The sequence below is a fragment of the Chaetodon trifascialis genome, chromosome 1 (genome assembly GCF_039877785.1).
Source record: "Chaetodon trifascialis isolate fChaTrf1 chromosome 1, fChaTrf1.hap1, whole genome shotgun sequence".
NCBI classification, from domain to species: domain Eukaryota; kingdom Metazoa; phylum Chordata; class Actinopteri; order Chaetodontiformes; family Chaetodontidae; genus Chaetodon; species Chaetodon trifascialis.
In genome coordinates this window covers 9437585-9452123 of record NC_092056.1, presented here as the reverse complement: position 1 = coordinate 9452123, position 14539 = coordinate 9437585, and positions in this window count along the sequence as shown.

The following is a 14539-nucleotide window of genomic DNA, read 5'->3' as shown; positions in this document are numbered from 1 at the left end:
CAGAAAAGAGTGGTGAATTTCCCATCCATCTATCTATCTATCTATCTATCTATCTATCTATCTATCTATCTATCTATCTATCTATCTATCTATCTATCTATCTATCTATCTATCCATCCATCCATCCATCCATCCATCCATCCATCCATCCATCCATCCATTTTCCGCCTCTCATCCATGTCCGGGTCATGGTGGCAACAGGCTAAACAAGGTACCTTTCACAGAACCATTTGCTATTTTATCCATAATAGATACTTAAATTTAACTATTACCTCCGGCCTTTAAGGGGCTGCAGCTGGTCGAGGCGTCTGGAGGAAGAATCACAGGTGCGGAGGAATGAGATTTCACTCACTTCCTCTCCAGGTTTTCATTCTGTAGCCTAGGACAACCTGTGAGACTGCTCTGTGGGGATTCACAGGAATGTGTGACTGTAATTGTTTCCTAATGAGTTTCCTCTCCCCACTAATTGAGGATCACATTGTCTATTACCATCTATGGTTTACACATACCAACATCAGCAAAACGCAACCACAACTGTTGACTAATGAATTGTGTTCTTCCCGTAAAGCATCCATAATAAACTCATAAGCAGTGAATTACATGACCCGTTCCTTCAGCTGGATGTCAGTTGGCTGGTTTTTCTGCAGCAGTGTTTCTCCAACCCGCATTTCTTTATGAGGTGTGTCTATTTCAGGCATGCAAGTGTAAAAAATAAAAATAAAATAGCTCAGCCAATTCAAGCAAAAATGAAAACAAAAACAGAAGTTTGTCTGTCTGTCCAATGTTTCCTTCAGTGTTAACACTTTGGTGGCTCAACTAACAAGAAAAATCTGGTTAATTAGTTTTCCTCTGATTGTTTTCTTATGGTTCACAAAGAGAGGAGTTCAAATGAAGTGCTAAAGAGACAGTTTTAAAAACAAGAGTGTCTTGAAATCTGAAATAATCTCACAGGATCATCTGTTTATTGTACTTTACAGTATGGTTTCCACCAGGAAGCAGGTATTGCACTGAAAAGTTCAGTTTTTGGTCGGAGTGGTGTGTAAGCTCTCCACAATGTTTCTCGCCTGTTTGCTCTATTTGTTCAGGTGGTCACAGCATACAGTTCTTTTCAGTATATTCTCTATTTCCTAATGTTAATGTTTCACAAGCTCCCAACTTTTAACACATTGCTTTATGTGGCTCCTGTGCCTTTTCACAAGTGTGTCACAGCTTATGATACAGTCGTATGTCATTTATTTTGCATATTATCAAATCAGTTGCGTCACCAAACTTGCACCCATCCAGTGCCTTCTATCATTATTCCTTTACTACTTTGAAAGTAAGATAAACACATGTGATAACAATCACTGAATGGATCTGGCAAGATTTCAAACCACACACTTATCTCTCCCCTCTGTGTGATCCCTGTGTAATTGATGTGCAGTAGTTATGGTTACATGCACCACTTTCTTATCCCTTCTCCCCTTTACTTTTTGGGGGAGGGTTTTGTTTCAGTTTGCAAAGTGACCACTGCAATAAGGTGTACAACATTTGCACTCCACATTACAGTAAAAATGCAAATATATTGGTCAGCTGTTACAAGAAAAATGTAGTAATCAGGCTGGCAGAGAAGATTCAGCTCAAAATTGGATTGTTGGACGCCCTGTCTCCTACAAAATCACCTTTGTATATTACTGAATTGTTCTCTTAATTACATTGTGCTGACAAATATAATCGCTGCCAGGACTATGATCAGAATCATTGTTTGTTTGACTGAACAAAGCACTTTATGTACCAAGCAGGAGTCACAGGGAGGTGGTCAGGGCGGATGCATGCAACTTTTGCAACTTGCCAGGTACCTTAATTAACATTTCCTCTCTATGTTAAAACATTTGGTTTGTCATTACACATCCCTCAAAGTGTATTTTCTGTTGCAAATTGCTTGTATATAAATGTAATTTCTTGGAGATGGGGCTGTGGGACATAATAGCGCCACCATTTCATGCAGTGCATAATGACATGATTTTACATGGAGTCTAAAGAATCTGGGTTGTCAAGAACATAGCTATACAATTTTCAAGACCAGTAAAGACATACAGTATGTCTGATTAACACACTACAGGCATACTGCCACAGAGGGAATCAATATGTTCCCATTTCAGCTGGCCTGAACAGAAAAAGAGGAGTATTTCTTGGTAAGTACAAATGCATCTTACATTCGCTGTAATAATGCTATAATAGTAACTTCATAATGAAATCTCATACCAGAAAAATATACATTGTCATTTGAAAGTGATGAAGCGAAGCAGAGATGGAGGAAAGAGTCAGTGAGAGTGCACTTTTGCTTTTCCCTGTTGTCGTGTGTAGCACTCAGTGTGAATAAATGTGTCTCAGAGGGTGTTTGTTTCCATCCCACTCCTTTAAAGATGCTTTATATAATTGGATTGGTAATTACTGCGTTCTGCAGGTTTAGTCAGTAGCAATCCCAGTTTGCCCAGATTTCTAAGAGTGTAAGGACTTAAACACACAAAGTTAAGACGTGTGGTTTGTTCTCCAAGCTGTGCACTAACCAACACGTGTCCCTTATAAATAATGCCTTCACATTTAGCAATCATGTGTTATCATTTTCTAAGTGGCCCAGAACACATTTCACAGCTGCTCCTCAAGAACAGCAGTTATGTTATAGCCTACATAGGCACTTGACTTTCTTGACTTTGTTTTGAGGTGCACAAAAAAAAAAGGAATTTTGGTCCAAGGCGTATTTAGACAGTGGATTTGACATTATAGCTTTGGATATAACCTCTTTTTTCTCTTTGGCAGTAGCAACACCTGCCAAATGTCAAAATTTAGCCAGATACAGTCTTCTGCAGGAGTTTAAAGTCTGCTTCAATTGACCTGCATATCCCCAGCCTGTTACACACATTAAACAGCACATATTGATGCAAGCAGCAATTGCAGGCACCCATCAAACGTGCACTGCAAACAGGCACAATGAGGGCCTGTCTACTTGTCTACTGAGCAAATCTGATCTCAATTGGAGCCTTGCAGCATTGATATGGCTCACTTCCTGTTTGTGTCTTCGCTGCCAGCTTTGCCACAGTCAAATGATCCACAATAAATGACACGAGTGTTCCTGACAGAACTGTTAAAACTACTCACTCACCACGATAAGGAACTTATTACTGTGGCCTGTTTGGTTGTCTTGCATTGTGACTTGCCAGATAGTCAATTATTGTAAATAATGCATGCATCCTCAATTCAGAGTACCTCTGGGTCGGCATGTTTTCTACTTGAAAAAGTTCCTGATGGTCTACTGTAAGACACTGTGATAATAAGCCCTAAGCCCTCTGCTCTGCATATCACATCTCAAGCTGGAATATACACTATGTGGGCTCTGAGTGCTGTAATATGTTTGGTAAAAATAGTGGATAATCGGTGGATATAATTTACATTTTTTGTCAGTCCTATTTACCCAGTATATTCAGCCTGCTCGAGATAAGAATGCAGATATGACAGCCGAAGATATTCTCAAGGAGCTGCTCATATATTATGTTGCTCCAGAGACACTTTATTTTTGGGGCTGGAGTTTTAAAACTGATATTAATTACAGTGTGACAGTGTAAAGAGAGTAGAAGGCATCCTCCTGTGGATAAAGCAGAATGAGAGTTGTGAAGGTGCCTTTGATTGTGCAGAAACGTTGGTGTTCAGCTAGAGGTTGGAACTACACGAGTGAGTGTAAACCCGACACGATGCTGCCCTGCACCTCAGCGTGTTCTCATGGTAGTCGTAGTTGTTAAGTTTCATCCCACATATTCATATACTCATGACCAGAAGCAGCATCTGGAGAATATGAAGTGCATTTGATGCCCGTACACCTGATGTGCTATACAGGCAGAAGTACTCAAATTACAGCTAGAAGGTGCCCATTCAGTAGGGTTGCAGTTATTTTCTGTTTATAAAATGAGTGAAAAAATCACATTATAATATTCCAGAACCCAATGTGGTTTCTTCAAAACCCTTGTTTTGTCATTCCAAAACCCAAAGATATTCAGTCTTCGGTGATATGTGACAGCTGCAAACTCTCACATCTTAGAAGCTGAAACAAGTGAGTGCTCCAAATTTAATTATTTATTTATTAGAAGCGTCCCTTGATAAATAGTACCTTTGTGAGGCTGACAGTGTTCATTTTTGTGTGCATGGGTCAAGTGTTGATTCAATTCTATGGTAATTTTTGAGGCTGTTTGCTGTATCATAATGAATTTCCAGAGGTTGCTTAGGTAATCAGGTCTTTAATGCCTTCTGGAAGCATTTCCTTCCGGATTTTATGTGTTTTTGCACTATCCAATCACAATGTAATCACCTAGGACGTGTTAATGACAGTTGCTACACACCATAAAGAGGTCAGGGAGATAACCCTGATTGCTGACAATAATGGGAAGCTAAACATCTCCCCGATGCCCCCTCTCCTCTCCCTACACAACAGACTGAGCCTGCAGAGATATATCAACTGTCTTAGAGGATTTGGTTGATATTGGGTTTAACTGTAATTTTATAATAAGAAATTTTTTGTACACTCATTGCCAGCCCAGTTGATAAAATGCAACGTTGGCATCAGATGTTTCTGCAAACCATGGACACATTTCATTTTTCATATGTCTCATATCTGTGTTTCTACAGTAGGTTTCACAGTGTTGTAGCTCAGATTAGGGGTATGAGTTGAATTTCTCATCAGGAGGAGGAGGGGATAGTGGTGGCGTGACAGCGAGGCGACTGCCAAGCAGCAGGCAACTATTTGAGCCATTCTTGAGGAGATGAAACCAGATATTTTTAACATGAGGTGGGAGCATTTTCCAGCTGTGTTTGTTGTTCGTTGTGTTTGTGGATATCTTACACCCAAACATTAGCTTTTTTTTTTTGCTTTTTTTTTTTTTTTAAACCAGACCTTAACCACAGCGTTGTCACATAAAATTAAAAACTGAAAGGTAAAGAAACATTAAGTTAAAATGTAAAGAAATATAAAGCTTGCACAGCTCCAGCATCTATCCTGGTGGTTGGGTTGTTCATTGCACAGTGTTGGTTTTGACAATATAAAGGAAATGCAGGGTCTCATCACTGTAACCCAGAATGATGGATCATGCCACTGAGTCCTGGTATTACCAGAATTACAGCGCGAAGCCCAAGGGTGATTGCTTTGTTTGTTGGTCCATGGTCCATGTGCAGGTTTATATCTCAGACATCACCACTTCTCATTTATTAAACTTTAGGGAAAAGCCTCTCTCTGTTGAGTTAACTGCTGGTATTGTAACTTTAAGCGAGTGTTAATGCCTCATTCTGGAACATGCAGGCATGGACAATGAGATGATCATCCACAACACATGTTCTGCTATTGAAAAGCCAAGTTGCTCTTGTGAGTTCCCATTAAATAGTGCATACAACTGGGGGACCAAATACTGTAATTAAAAACATATTATTGTACTAAGGTTTGTGAGAGGATAATAACCTCTCCATCGTTTGTGCTTGTGTGTAGATCAGCACAAATCCCCTTATAAATAAACTGCTTTTCCAACAAATCACACCCCTGTGCCCCCGCAGTGATTTTCCATGTACGGAAGGCTTAACTCTGTAACTCGGTGTCCGTGCTGTTTTGGATCTTTCTGCCACAAATTAAATTTGAATTGTTCCATAAGGGGTCAAACATCTTGCGAGAATAAACACGACACACCATGAAATTAGACTGGTGTTGGGAATGGCAGAGGTATGCTTAGATACAAATTTCTTATTACAAAAGTGTTTGCACACAGATCCGTGTTGTGGCTGACTGGTCTGACACAATACTGAGCAGACAAACATGCCCCCGTTCATCTCCCTGGTACACAATAGATTTAAGACTACAGTGATATCTGGCCTTACAGTGGTGGACTTGGGTTTATTTGTGGTGCTGAGATGAAAAGGGGAACTCTGAGTATGATTTTAGGAAATTTTCTTACACTGTGTTGGATCAGATAATCATCATAATCATACCAATAACCACTTTGTTGGTTTGAATTAAAACCATGGTAGCATTTTAGTTAGATTTCCATTCCAGAAAAAGAAAAACAACCAATTTTTGTCTCACTGTCTCTCAAATTTGCTTTTAAATACTACTAAGTGGTTTGCTTTGGAGGAAACATATTTGTTGCATGGAACATGTTTTTTTAAAGGTGCATAAATCCAATGTCATGCAAGTTGTAGGGAGATGGTTTCAGATGTTAGAGAAATCAAATAAAATGCACAGTCAGTGAGCAGTTTGAGGTTAATTTCTGTATGTTGCATAATGCTTGTCCAGTGCACCATATTCTACTCATCAAATGCTTTTAGGCTGTCTTACCTTTGCCAATTACCATATTTACTCATATTTACTCTTATGACTAGACACACAAAACATATATATTACAACCTTCTCTTGCAAAAAATTTTATTCTAACCCATTAGTTAATGAGAAACTGGAAACAAAGATTAGATAGCCAGAAATGTTGGATTTGCACTGAAGCTTTCACTGGTCTGCAACTTTACAGGCATCCTCATTAAAAACTTTTCCTAATTATGTTGATAAAAATTGTGCATTTCTTTCTATAGATGTTTGCTGCTGCAAGTTAATGATATATACATGCACTGTTAGGGAGACATGGTTCATTATATACTGTATTTAGTACAATCCTATTGGGAATTGTTAATGTTACTGATTAATACAGCATCAGAAGTGATAAGATATATTTACGCTATAGGTAGGGGCAGGTTTTGTGCAACATCCATTACAGGCTCAATCAGTTGTTGTACACAACCAACATCACAGCCCCAGCTCTCCCTGGTTATGTTTGGAGGATGCTTTGGATGTGGCTTTCACAGCAGCAGCAGAGGGAATGCCTGGAGAGCGAGTTTGTGCGGTGCCTTGGAAATTGCCCAAACAGCTTGTGTATGCCAGATCAGTGTTTCCATTACATAGGCCTTACCTGGGCAACCTGCCCAGGGCAAACTTGCCACCCAGGAAGATTCTCTTTAATTCAAATTTATATCACATAATATCAGAGATGGAACAAACAAGTTTAACAAGTACCATATGTAAGTTTAACTTTGAGGCACTTGTACTTTACTTGAGTATTTCCATATTCTGCTATTTTGTACTTCTACTTGACAATTCAGGGGCAAATGTTGTTTTATTTAACTCCACTACATTTATTTACAAGTTGCTTTCCAAAGTAAAATATGTATGTATGTATGTATGTATGTATGTATGTATGTATGTATGTATGTATGTATGTATGTATGTATGTATGTATCTTTATATTATGTATGTGTGTATACATACATTATATAGATAGATAGATAGATAGATAGATAGATAGATAGATAGATAGATAGATAGATAGATAGATAGATAGATAGATAATGTATGTATGTATACACACATACATAATATAAAGATACATACATACATACATATAAATTTTACATGCATGACTCTTCTACTTCTAACAGAGTATTTCTACACTATGGTCACGCAAAATTTTATGTAAAAGATTTCAGTGCTTTTTCCAACACTGCAAGCTTCCTGTGCAGCATGCCAATAATGCAAAGGGTGCATATTGTCCCTGTTCACCACTCAACTCCAATCACTTAAGCACAAGTTATTACTTCATAATTCATGAGAGGCCATGATGTATTTAAGTCTCATCTATTAAGTCATTACTACATATTTGTGCACTACATCTATATATCAGTCATTTAATTCTGAGCTCCTTTCATGTCATAACTGGGAAACATGCCATCATTACTTTCATTCTGTATTTAGCAGCACATGTCAGCAAAAGCGTCTGTGAAACAGACATGTAGACGGCAGTAATTGCACATGCAGTCAGCATCATCTGAATCAATAGCCAGTGCTTGTGTTGAGAATTTTTTAAATGATGCCATGAGATTTGTTGAATGTTAGAATTTGTAGTGAACCTCTCATCAAATGTGCATCTGAGTGAGTGAATGAACAAACCAACATCATGTGCTGAGGCTGATGCTTTGCTCTGATGTGATATGACATGTGGAGTAAAATGTGCATCACTGGGGGTTTGATAACAAATTTATTTACTCTGCACAAAACACCATTAGAAATATTTCAGTATTTCAGTAACATAATAATAATATAAATATCACACATGCACACACACACATAAATATATATTAGTAGTTGTAGTGTATTATGTAATCATGTATAGGGCTTAAACTCTTCTATCTTATGTAATTTATTATACATTTATGTGTGCCTGTGCTTATTTTTGCCCCCTTGGCTCAGAGTAATTTCAGTTCCTACCTGCCATTGTTGCACAGCGTCAGTGTAACAGTAGCAGAGTGACTGCAGAAAAACTGAAGTTTGGGGTCTATTATTATTATTAGCCACAGCCTGTGTGACTGGAGAATGATGCCCTGTCAAGAAAACAGGGTTACTTATTCCAGCAAAATTAGCTTGCTTGATTTAGATTTTGTTTTATGATACCAAGCCATACACTCTACATCATCAGGGAAAGACTTGATGTCACACACATAATGATTATTGGACACAGCTACTGATAATTCACTATTATAAACCTCTAATGTACAGCTCAGGCAGAGGTTGACGATCATCTCTGTGTCCTCTTTCATTGCCTATGGTCAGTCACGCCTGCGGAGTTGGAACAAAGACACTTAATGTTCTGTTTGTTTGAACACAGAATTCACCGTGAAAAAGTCAGCAACTATAAAAGTAGATATATTGAAGCTCAATTATTGGCTGAGGGAAATGAGCAAAAGAACATCACTTGTGCCTGGCTACATTAAGAGTGGGAAGGCCCAGTCTTGGCGGCCCTCCAGTCGTCGCTCAGACAACAAAAGTCCCTTGTGCTTAAAACACACACATTAAAAATTTCCAACCTAATTTTGCCAAAATGACTGCAAGTGTTTTCAGTAATTTCCCAAAAGAATCAACAACTGTTCCTCTTTCCTTTATATGCATTTGTTCACAAATATTTTCACAAGTTCGCAAAATGGGTTTCACACATTTAGAAAATACTTGTTTGCAACAGCAGAGCACAACTCAAAGTTCGCAGATTGCGGTACAAACTTAAAGCACATGATGTGCTCATGGCGTCAGCCTCAATCTCCTCATTCTCTGCCTCTTTCTCTTTGTATCCAGCTCAGTTCATGACTCACCAGCTGTTAGCAAGCCCCTCCCTTGCAGCTGCAGCCCCTCCCACCCCTGATCATCACTCACAGGAGAAGCAGGTGCATGGCACATGTGTCACAGCACTGGACTGGAAAAAGCAAATGTAATGTGGTCTGAGTCCTATTATTTAATCATTCCCATAATACATGATACAAACCAACACAGAGGAGGGTGATCCAAAGACAAATAATTGAAAACACTGGCTGACTGGAGGGTTTTACACTTCTTTTAAAGAGCTTTATCACTACATTAAGTTCTGGACTCACTGTAGCTCACTGTAGCAGTAAATTATATATTATATGTTATATTATAAAACTAATAACCGTCTTGGCTGTAAGCTTCAGTAAATACAACAGGGACTGTGCTACTTCATTGTCACTGGGAGTAATATGAAGTATATTAAAAGAAACACCTTTAATGTTCACCGGAAAAAAAGATGAAACTTGTCTGTGATGAAGCAGCACTCGTTGCCTTGGAATTAATAATTACCTTATTGTAGGATTGTGTATTTCACTTCTTGTTTTTTCCTTTTACTTTGGGGTCTGTTTGAAATGGACAGATAAACAGTGTTGCATAAATGTTATATAAATCTCTGTGTATTTATATTGCCAGTGCATTAGCCATTTCCTGCCAAACATCCCACATCAGTCTAGACGAAGCTGAAAATGTATAGTGAAAAGAAGCGTTGTTTTTAAGTAGATAACTGACATTACCTTATTTGTTAAGGGGCTGTATAGCCTATGTAATAGGACCCAGAGATGCAGACCCGAATACAGAGGTTGTGTGAAAACAAAACAAATTTATTAATAAAAAGGGAAACAGAAAACACGCTCAACGAGCGGACAATACCAAACAAAAGACGCACTCAAAAGGAGTGGAAAACAAAAGGAGCACCGACGAAGCGGGTATGACACGAGGCACGCGTGGAAGCGGCAGGCAGGCACTGAAACAAAGGAAAACACAGCTCACTTAGAGACTGGAGAAAATGTGGACAACAAACAAACGTAATTCTCATTTAGAGAGAGAGACTAAAGACATGTACCTATGAACCATACTACCAACAAAGACGAGGAGCTCAATGGAATAATCCGGCGACGAGGAGCTGGAAGTCCACGTCTTAAATACTCTCCCTGATGAGGGAGAGTGACTGCAGGTAAGTAGCAGTGGGAGGAGCTGGCAGCAGGTGAGGGGCTGCCCAGCCACGGATCCAGGGGTAGACAGACAGACACACACACAGGGATAAGGGAGAGGAGACACACAGGGAGAGACAAGAAGCCAGGATCGTAACACTTATTACCTGATATGAAGTATTTTTTACAACCCTCTTCACTGAAAAAACTCCCACAAAGAAACATTCTTTGGTCTGAGATACAAAACGTTCGGATGAGCACAGAAAAAGTGACCACAGACACCGAGGCACGTCCTGTAGACACATTTTATGGTCAGCGTCCAGCTCTGGACAGATCTCCTGTGCAAATCAGAAGCGGATTCATAAACAAAATGACCTGCGCAGCAGACGTTTTGCCTTGTCATAGCAGTAAAATCACAGGTGTTACTAAGATCGACGCTGGCTCTGTTCTATCGAAGTGTCCCAGTAGGCTGTGGCAGTGGGATGGTGAGCCAGCGTGCACTATACCAGGAACTAAGTGGAATTTAACCATCATCCATTTTATTATTCACACCTGTGCTTTGCCTACATGTCAAAATGTCTTCAGTGAAAAGGGCCTATGGTACGACTGTGTCAGTAAATATCTTCTGTTAATGTACAACTCAAAGACGTGCACGCATTTGAATATGAACAAAGGCTAAAATGACATTCCCAAGTGCTTTGCATCTTACAAAGTCATCGCTTCTCAAATATTTACTTTTTCCTTCTGGGTTTGCTTTTATTTTCCTCGCTTTGCAGCAGTTTTTGTACCATACAGACAAAACAGCATTTGTTGTGACCCCAGATAAGTTCCTGTTTTTCCCCTGTGGAATATTAAGGATTCTTTGGCTCTCAAGAGCAAACACATAATTACTCTGCCTTCATATAAAATGTGAACGTTTGAAACGATGTGATGATAATGGCGCCGTATGATGAAAGTCAGTTGTGATCTGTTTGTGGCATGATGCTCACGTGAAAATCATAATGGTCTCACATGTTGGAATAAACATATCTTCTTTGTTCTTTCTCATGATTACAATATTGTTGGACAAGAGCGGCTGTTCACTAAAAATAAATTCATTTACATCTATTAAAAAACATTTCCAGGGACATTATTTGCATGTGCTTCTTTCTTGTTTTTTCAGTATAGCATTTTGTAATTTAATTAATCCTCTTCTGGCTTTAAAGCGTTTTCTTTTTTCTTTTATTTTATGGAAGCTCTGTCAGAGACCTGAGCAGACTGTGGTCAGCTTGCATTCGCAGTTCAAACTGTAGCTCTGCAAACCTTCCCTCCATGTTAATGTTATTGTGAATCTAATGAAGGGATGCCTGAGTAAATTCTCTAATAATGGCAAGAGGGAGGAATGAAAATGGAAATCGTGGCTCTCACATCGCCCAAGTGTGTTTGTGAAACCAAGACATGACCTTAACATCTGTAGGCCTGTTAAGCTCTCGAAGCTGCTATCACCTGTCGCTCTGCTGTTTGCCTAAGCGCTGTGTACACAAACACACCTGGCTCAAGATCCCACTGAATTCTGATTATAGCCTTCTTTTGTTTCGCTGGGACTTATTTACCACATCTCCTGACACTATGTTAATGGGTGGCAGAGACGTAAAAGAGAAGTAAAACCGTCTTCCTCCTTGTGCGCTTTAATAGCCCACAATCTCCTCTGTCTCCCCGCTGTTGTCACTTTTTTGTTGACCAATTTAGATAGCCTTCTTTTCTTTTTTTATTTCTTGCACTCATTCTCTTTTGTCTCTCTCAAAGCTGGCAGAAGGATGCCATCGATCTTCATGAGGTTTTGATACACATCGTTTCACCTCCTGCAGTACCTGCTTTATCAGGAGATTGGAGGAGGACGGATGACTGATCAGACTGATATAGCTTCTCTCGCATTTCACTGACACCCCCCCTCCTTCTCTATTCTCAATTCCGCTTCATCCGTCTTTCCTCTCTTCTTCTTACCTCCTATGGGGTAATTGAAATTTGAACAGCTTTAGCCCTGTGTTTGGCTCATTTTCAACACGTTCGCAGCTTCATTTTTTTTGTGTTTTTCTACTTAGCTTGGTAAAGCCACTTGCGGCACACAATTCGAAATATATTTCATAAATTTGCGCTATTACTTTTCTGAGGTTTACATCCGCCCCATTTTAATGCATGTTTAAGCTTTTCACAAGATCCAACATCTCCAGTGAAATTAAATTTTGCGCATCATGTGAGTGCTGGGGAAAAAACTAACCAACCAAATAAGCAAATTTGTTCAACCTTCAAAAAGGGAAATAGCTAAGCCCTTGAGCAGGGAATCAAAAGTCCCATCACTTCCCCATAATATTTCATCTGGAAACAGGTCAACTTGATAAAGGAATTTATATGAGGATGATTGATTTCCTGAAATGACTAATTTCCTTTGTGCAGCTGGTATCAGTGAGTTGATATTACATTGGAGAGAACTGGTACTTGAGGAGAATAAAATGCAGGGAAAGGTCACAAGGCAGGTTAACTTGTCAGGAATCCCAAACGGGGGGTAACCTTGACTGAATGATCACAGAAAATAAGGATATGTTGACAAACAGGCAGTATCTGATGCAAAAGCCTGCCTGACTGGCGAGCAGAAAAACGCACCGTGCTACACATGTGACTGATCTGATCTATATGGCTGAATAACCATGAATAACCGCTGATGGCACAGAAATGAAATGATTAATTTCTGTGACTGATAAACCCTCACCGAGGCCAGGCAATAAGAGCTTAAATTACTACAGGACAAGCATCTCGTCTTGTCTCAAGAGGAAAAGCAGTTTACTGTCTGTCTCCACACAATATCTCCTTCGATGCAAATTGCTCCCGCATTTCATGATAAAGTGCCGTAACAGGATTTCAGATAATTTTAAAGTAAAATGGCAACAGTGACACCATAAAGAAGGCAGCAAAGTGGAGCTTGGTGCTCATAAAGACCAAAAGAAATGGAGAAGAAAGCAGAAAGAGTTGTATGAGATATGTCAGAATGAGATATTGAAATTCTGAAATACCCATTTAGCTGTACTGAAGAGCTTTTATTTGCCCAGCCAAGCAGAACGTGCTCACTTTGAGGAAAGCCAACAACTGCATGCAGAAGTTAACCTGATAAGAAATAAATAGTGCAGACATTTGTGGTTAGCAAATTATTCAAAACAGTTTAATACATGTTTATCAATGAATGTTGATACCAACTTGATTCAGTGTTTCCCTTGGATGAGATAAATTTCAGCTGATAACATGTTGGCTTTCTTGAAAATAACTTGTTCTGTGCACTCCACTTAGGACGGAATAGTTTGTCATTTTGGGAAATATGATAAGTTGCTTTCTTGTGAATAATTTAATGAGAAGACTGTTACAACTCTCATGTCTGTTCGGTAAATAGAAAGCTATGCTGCCAGCAGCCATTTAGCTTAGCTTAGCATAAGCAGCTAGCCTGTCTAAAGGGAGTAAAATCTGCCAATCAGCACCCCCAAAGCTCATCAATTAACACATCATATCTTGTTTGTGCAACCAGTACAAAAACAAAAACGTAATGATCTCCCACTCCCATTTTTCTACAGATTAAACAAGCGAGATATAACATGTTAATTGGCGTGTTGCTCTAGAGGTGCTGACAGCTTTGTCACCTTTGTACAGAAGCATGCTAGCTGTTTCCTCTGTTTCCAGTCTGGCTGGCGGCTGTAGCCTCAGAATTATTGTACTGTGCAGACGGAAGAGTGGCATCCATCTTTTGCAGTGAGAAATCAACCAAGCACACACTTCCCAAACGTCAAATTATTCCTTTAAAATAAATTTTCATACATTCATGTCCGAGCGTGACATTTTTCAGACATTTTTTCCTATGGAAGGAGACATTAAAACTGCTTTGTGCGTGGATGTATAATGAAACTCTCTCTGCTTCTACAATTATATTCAAAAAGCTACTCAGAACTACCCAAGACAACTTCAGAAAAGCCTTTAAAACTTTCATTGAATTGGCCATTGAATCTTGCATGGTTATTGCAGTAGGGTATTGAAGCATGGCCGCCTTCATCAGGATGTACTATACCAGACACGTCTACATTTTTTTAAAGCAAAGATGCAATAAATTTCTTTACTATCCTATTTTTTGCATGCAATGCCATATTTGGCAGCACAGCAGCTCAGTATTTTCCACCTCCAGCTC